The following is a 5471-nucleotide window of genomic DNA, read 5'->3' as shown; positions in this document are numbered from 1 at the left end:
GGTATAAGTTAGGTTTTTATGAAAAAGTTAGGTTTTTTCGAAAAAGTTAGTTTTGGTAAAAGTTAGGTTTTTTCGAAAAAGTAAGGTTTTTTCTGAAAAGTTAGTTTTGGTATAAGTTAGGTTTTTTAGAAAAAGTTAGTTTTGGTATAAGTTAGGTTTTTTCGAAAAAGTTAGTTTTGGTATAAGTTGGGTTTTTTCTTAAAAGTTAGTTTTGGTATAAGTTAGGTTTTTAAGAAAAAGTTAGTTTTGGTATAAGTTAGGTTTTTTCGAAAAAGTTAGTTTTGGTATAAGTTAGGTTTTTAAGAAAAAGTTAGTTTTGGTATAAGTTAGGTTTTTTCGAAAAAGTTAGTTTTGGTATAAGTTAGGTTTTTTAGAAAAAGTTAGTTTTGGTATAAGTTAGGTTTTTTCGAAAAAGTTAGTTTTGGTATAAGTTGGGTTTTTTCTTAAAAGTTAGTTTTGGTATAAGTTAGGTTTTTAAGAAAAAGTTAGTTTTGGTATAAGTTAGGTTTTTAAGAAAAAGTTAGTTTTGGTATAAGTTAGGTTTTTATGAAAAAGTTAGGTTTTTTCGAAAAAGTTAGTTTTGGTAAAAGTTAGGTTTTTAAGAAAAAGTTAGTTTTGGTATAAGTTAGGTTTTTTCGAAAAAGTTAGTTTTGCTATAAGTTAGGTTTTTATGAAAAAGTTAGGTTTTTTCGAAAAAGTTAGTTTTGGTAAAAGTTAGGTTTTTTCGAAAAAGTAAGGTTTTTTAGAAAAAGTTAGTTTTGGTATAAGTTAGGTTTTTTCGAAAAAGTTAGTTTTGGTATAAGTTAGGTTTTTTCGAAAAAGTTAGTTTTGGTATAAGTTAGGTTTTTATGAAAAAGTTAGGTTTTTTCGAAAAAGTTAGTTTTGGTATAAGTAAGGTTTTTAAGAAAAAGTTAGTTTTGGTATAAGTTAGGTTTTTTCGAAAAAGTTAGGTTTTTTCGAAAAAGTTAGTTTTGGTAAAAGTTAGGTTTTTAAGAAAAAGTTAGTTTTGGTATAAGTTAGGTTTTTTCGAAAAAGTTAGTTTTGGTATAAGTTAGGTTTTTATGAAAAAGTTAGGTTTTTTCGAAAAAGTTAGTTTTGGTAAAAGTTAGGTTTTTTCGAAAAAGTAAGGTTTTTTAGAAAAAGTTAGTTTTGGTATAAGTTAGGTTTTTGAGAAAAAGTTAGTTTTGGTATAAGTTAGGTTTTTTAGAAAAAGTTAGTTTTGGTATAAGTTAGGTTTTTTCGAAAAAGTTAGTTTTGGTATAAGTTAGGTTTTTTCGAAAAAGTTAGTTTTGGTATAAATTAGGTTTTTTCGAAAAAGTTAGTTTTGGTATAAGTTAGGTTTTTTCGAAAAAGTTAGTTTTGGTATAAGTTAGGTTTTTAAGAAAAAGTTAGTTTTGGTATAAGTTAGGTTTTTTCGAAAAAGTTAGTTTTGGTATAAGTTAGGTTTTTATGAAAAAGTTAGGTTTTTTCGAAAAAGTTAGTTTTGGTATAAGTTAGGTTTTTAAGAAAAAGTTAGTTTTGGTATAAGTTAGGTTTTTAAGAAAAAGTTAGTTTTGGTATAAGTTGGGTTTTTTCTTAAAAGTTAGTTTTGGTATAAGTTAGGTTTTTAAGAAAAAGTTAGTTTTGGTATAAGTTAGGTTTTTAAGAAAAAGTTAGTTTTGGTATAAGTTAGGTTTTTATGAAAAAGTTAGGTTTTTTCGAAAAAGTTAGTTTTGGTATAAGTTAGGTTTTTAAGAAAAAGTTAGTTTTGGTATAAGTTAGGTTTTTTCGAAAAAGTTAGTTTTGGTATAAGTTAGGTTTTTAAGAAAAAGTTAGGTTTTTTCGAAAAAGTTAGTTTTGGTATAAGTTAGGTTTTTTCGAAAAAGTAAGGTTTTTTAGAAAAAGTTAGTTTTGGTATAAGTTAGGTTTTTTCGAAAAAGTTAGTTTTGGTATAAGTTAGGTTTTTTCGAAAAAGTTAGTTTTGGTATAAGTTAGGTTTTTATGAAAAAGTTAGATTTTTTCGAAAAAGTTAGTTTTGGTATAAGTTAGGTTTTTAAGAAAAAGTTAGTTTTGGTATAAGTTAGGTTTTTTCGAAAAAGTTAGTTTTGGTATAAGTTAGGTTTTTGAGAAAAAGTTAGTTTTGGTATAAGTTAGGTTTTTTAGAAAAAGTTAGTTTTGGTATAAGTTAGGTTTTTTCGAAAAAGTTAGTTTTGGTATAAGTTAGGTTTTTTCGAAAAAGTTAGTTTTGGTATAAATTAGGTTTTTTCGAAAAAGTTAGTTTTGGTATAAGTTAGGTTTTTTCGAAAAAGTTAGTTTTGTTAGGTTAGATAAGTTAGGTTTTTGAGAAAAAGTTAGTTTTGGTATAAGTTAGGTTTTTTAGAAAAAGTTAGTTTTGGTATAAATTAGGTTTTTTCGAAAAAGTTAGTTTTGGTATAAGTTAGGTTTTTTCGAAAAAGTTAGTTTTGGTATAAATTAGGTTTTTTCGAAAAAGTTAGTTTTGGTATAAGTTAGGTTTTTAAGAAAAAGTTAGTTTTGGTATAAGTTAGGTTTTTTCGAAAAAGTTAGTTTTGGTATAAGTTAGGTTTTTTCGAAAAAGTTAGTTTTGGTATAAGTTAGGTTTTTATAAAAAAGTTAGTTTTGGTATAAGTTAGGTTTTTTCGAAAAAGTTAGTTTTGGTATAAGTTAGGTTTTTTAGAAAAAGTTAGTTTTGGTATAAGTTAGGCTTTTATGAAAAAGTTAGGTTTTTTCGAAAAAGTTAGTTTTGGTAAAAGTTAGGTTTTTTCGAAAAAGTAAGGATTTTTAGAAAAAGTTAGTTTTGGTATAAGTTAGGTTTTTTCGAAAAAGTTAGTTTTGGTATAAGTAAGGTTTTTAAGAAAAAGTTAGTTTTGGTATAAATTAGGTTTTTTCGAAAAAGTTAGTTTTGGTATAAATTAGGTTTTTTCGAAAAAGTTAGTTTTGGTATAAGTTAGGTTTTTTCGAAAAAGTTAGTTTTGGTATAAGTTAGGTTTTTTCGAAAAAGTTAGTTTTGGTATAATTTAGGTTTTTTCGAAAAAGTTAGTTTTGGTATAAATTAGGTTTTTTCGAAAAAGTTAGTTTTGGTATAAGTTAGGTTTTTTCGAAAAAGTTAGTTTTGGTATAAGTTAGGTTTTTAAGAAAAAGTTAGTTTTGGTATAAATTAGGTTTTTTCGAAAAAGTTAGTTTTGGTATAAGTTAGGTTTTTTCGAAAAAGTTAGTTTTGGTATAAGTTAGGTTTTTTAGAAAAAGTTAGGTTTTTAAGAAAAAGTTAATTTTGGTATAAGTTAGGTTTTTGAGAAAAAGTTAGGTTTTTTAGAATAAGTTAGTTTTGGTAAAAGTTGGGTTTTTTCGAAAAAGTTAGTTTTGGTATAAGTTAGGTTTTTTCGAAAAAGTTAGTTTTGGTATAAGTAAGGTTTTTTAGAAAAAGTTAGTTTTGGTATAAGTTAGGTTTTTTAGAAAAAGTGAGTTTTGGTATAAGTTAGGTTTTTTCGAAAAAGTTAGTTTTGGTTTAAGTTAGGTTTTTAAGAAAAAGTTAGTTTTGGTATAAGTTAGGTTTTTTAGAAAAAGTTAGTTTTGGTATAAGTTAGGTTTTTTAGAAAAAGTTAGGTTTTTAAGAAAAAGTTAATTTTGGTATAAGTTAGGTTTTTGAGAAAAAGTTAGGTTTTTTAGAATAAGTTAGTTTTGGTAAAAGTTGGGTTTTTTCGAAAAAGTTAGTTTTGGTATAAGTTAGGTTTTTTCGAAAAAGTTAGTTTTGGTATAAGCAAGGTTTTTTAGAAAAAGTTAGTTTTGGTATAAGTTAGGTTTTTTAGAAAAAGTGAGTTTTGGTATAAGTTAGGTTTTTTCGAAAAAGTTAGTTTTTTTATAAGTTAGGTTTTTTCGAAAAAGTTAGTTTTGGTATAAGTAAGGTTTTTTAGAAAAAGTTAGTTTTGGTATAAGTTACGTTTTTTAGAAAAAGTTAGTTTTGGTATAAGTTAGGTTTTTTAGAAAAAGTTAGTTTTGGTATAAGTTAGGTTTTTTAGAAAAAGTTAGTTTTGGTATAAGTTAGGTTTTTATGAAAAAGTTAGGTTTTTTCGAAAAAGTTAGTTTTGGTAAAAGTTAGGTTTTGAAGAAAAAGTTAGTTTTGGTATAAGTTAGGTTTTTTCGAAAAAGTTAGTTTTGGTATAACTTAGGTTTTTATGAAAAAGTTAGGTTTTTTCGAAAAAGTTAGTTTTGGTAAAAGTTAGGTTTTTTCGAAAAAGAAAGGTTTTTTAGAAAAAGTTAGTTTTGGTATAAGTTAGGTTTTTTCGAAAAAGTTAGTTTTGGTATAAGTTAGGTTTTTTAGAAAAAGTTAGTTTTGGTATAAGTTAGGTTTTTTCGAAAAAGTTAGTTTTGGTATAAGTTAGGTTTTTTAGAAAAAGTTAGGTTTTTAAGAAAAAGTTAATTTTGGTATAAGTTAGGTTTTTGAGAAAAAGTAAGGTTTTTTAGAATAAGTTAGTTTTGGTAAAAGTTGGGTTTTTTCGAAAAAGTTAGTTTTGGTATAAGTTAGGTTTTTTCGAAAAAGTTAGTTTTGGTATAAGTAAGGTTTTTTAGAAAAAGTTAGTTTTGGTAAAAGTTAGGTTTTTTCGAAAAAGTGAGTTTTGGTATAAGTTAGGTTTTTTCGATAAAGTTAGTTTTTTTATAAGTTAGGTTTTTTCGAAAAAGTTAGTTTTGGTATGAGTTAGGTTTTTTCGAAAAAGTTAGTTTTGGTATAAGTTAGGTTTTTAAGAAAAAGTTAGTTTTGGTATAAGTTAGGTTTTTTCGAAAAAGTTAGTTTTGGTATAAGTTAGGTTTTTTAGAAAAAGTTAGTTTTGGTATAAGTTAGGTTTTTAAGAAAAAGTTAGTTTTGGTATAAGTTAGGTTTTTTATAAAAAGTTAGTTTTGGTATAAGTTAGGTTTTTTAGAAAAAGTTAGTTTTGGTATAAATTAGGTTTTTTCGAAAAAGTTAGTTTTGGTATAAGTTAGGTTTTTTCGAAGAAGTTAGTTTTGGTATAAGTTAGGTTTTTTAGAAAAAGTTAGTTTTGGTATAAGTTAGGTTTTTTAGAAAAAGTTAGTTTTGGTATAAGTTAGGTTTTTTCGAAAAAGTTAGTTTTGGTATGAGTTAGGTTTTTTCGAAAAAGTTAGTTTTGGTATGAGTTAGGTTTTTTCGAAAAAGTTAGTATTGGTATAAGTAAGGTTTTTTCGAAAAAGTTAGTTTTGGTATAAGTTAGGTTTTTTATAAAAAGTTAGTTTTGGTATAAGTTAGGTTTTTTAGAAAAAGTTAATTTTGGTATAAATTAGGTTTTTTCGAAAAAGTTAGTTTTGGTATAAGTTAGGTTTTTTAGAAAAAGTTAGTTTTGGTATAAGTTAGGTTTTTTAGAAAAAGTTAGTTTTGGTATAAGTTAGGTTTTTTCGAAAAAGTTAGTTTTGGTATGAGTTAGGTTTTTTCGAAGAAGTTAGTTTTGGTATGAGTTAGGTTTTTT

General features: G+C 24.3%; 1 long non-coding RNA gene across 1 annotated transcript; it reads left to right on the top strand.

Annotated features, from left to right (window-relative positions):
* The first annotated feature begins 835 nt into the window (after positions 1 to 835).
* LOC125774285 (uncharacterized) lies at positions 836 to 4991 on the top strand. The gene is made up of 3 exons (XR_007420749.1): positions 836 to 861; positions 1005 to 1163; positions 4975 to 4991. It is a non-coding gene; the product is annotated as an uncharacterized LOC125774285 (long non-coding RNA).
* Positions 4992 to 5471: the final 480 nt, after the last annotated feature.

The sequence above is a fragment of the Anopheles funestus genome, unplaced genomic scaffold (assembly GCF_943734845.2).
Source record: "Anopheles funestus unplaced genomic scaffold, idAnoFuneDA-416_04 scaffold_330_ctg1, whole genome shotgun sequence".
In the NCBI taxonomy this organism is placed as follows: Eukaryota; Metazoa; Arthropoda; class Insecta; order Diptera; family Culicidae; genus Anopheles; species Anopheles funestus.
Note: the sequence above shows the minus strand (reverse complement) of the source record. Positions and strands in the feature narration are given on the sequence as shown.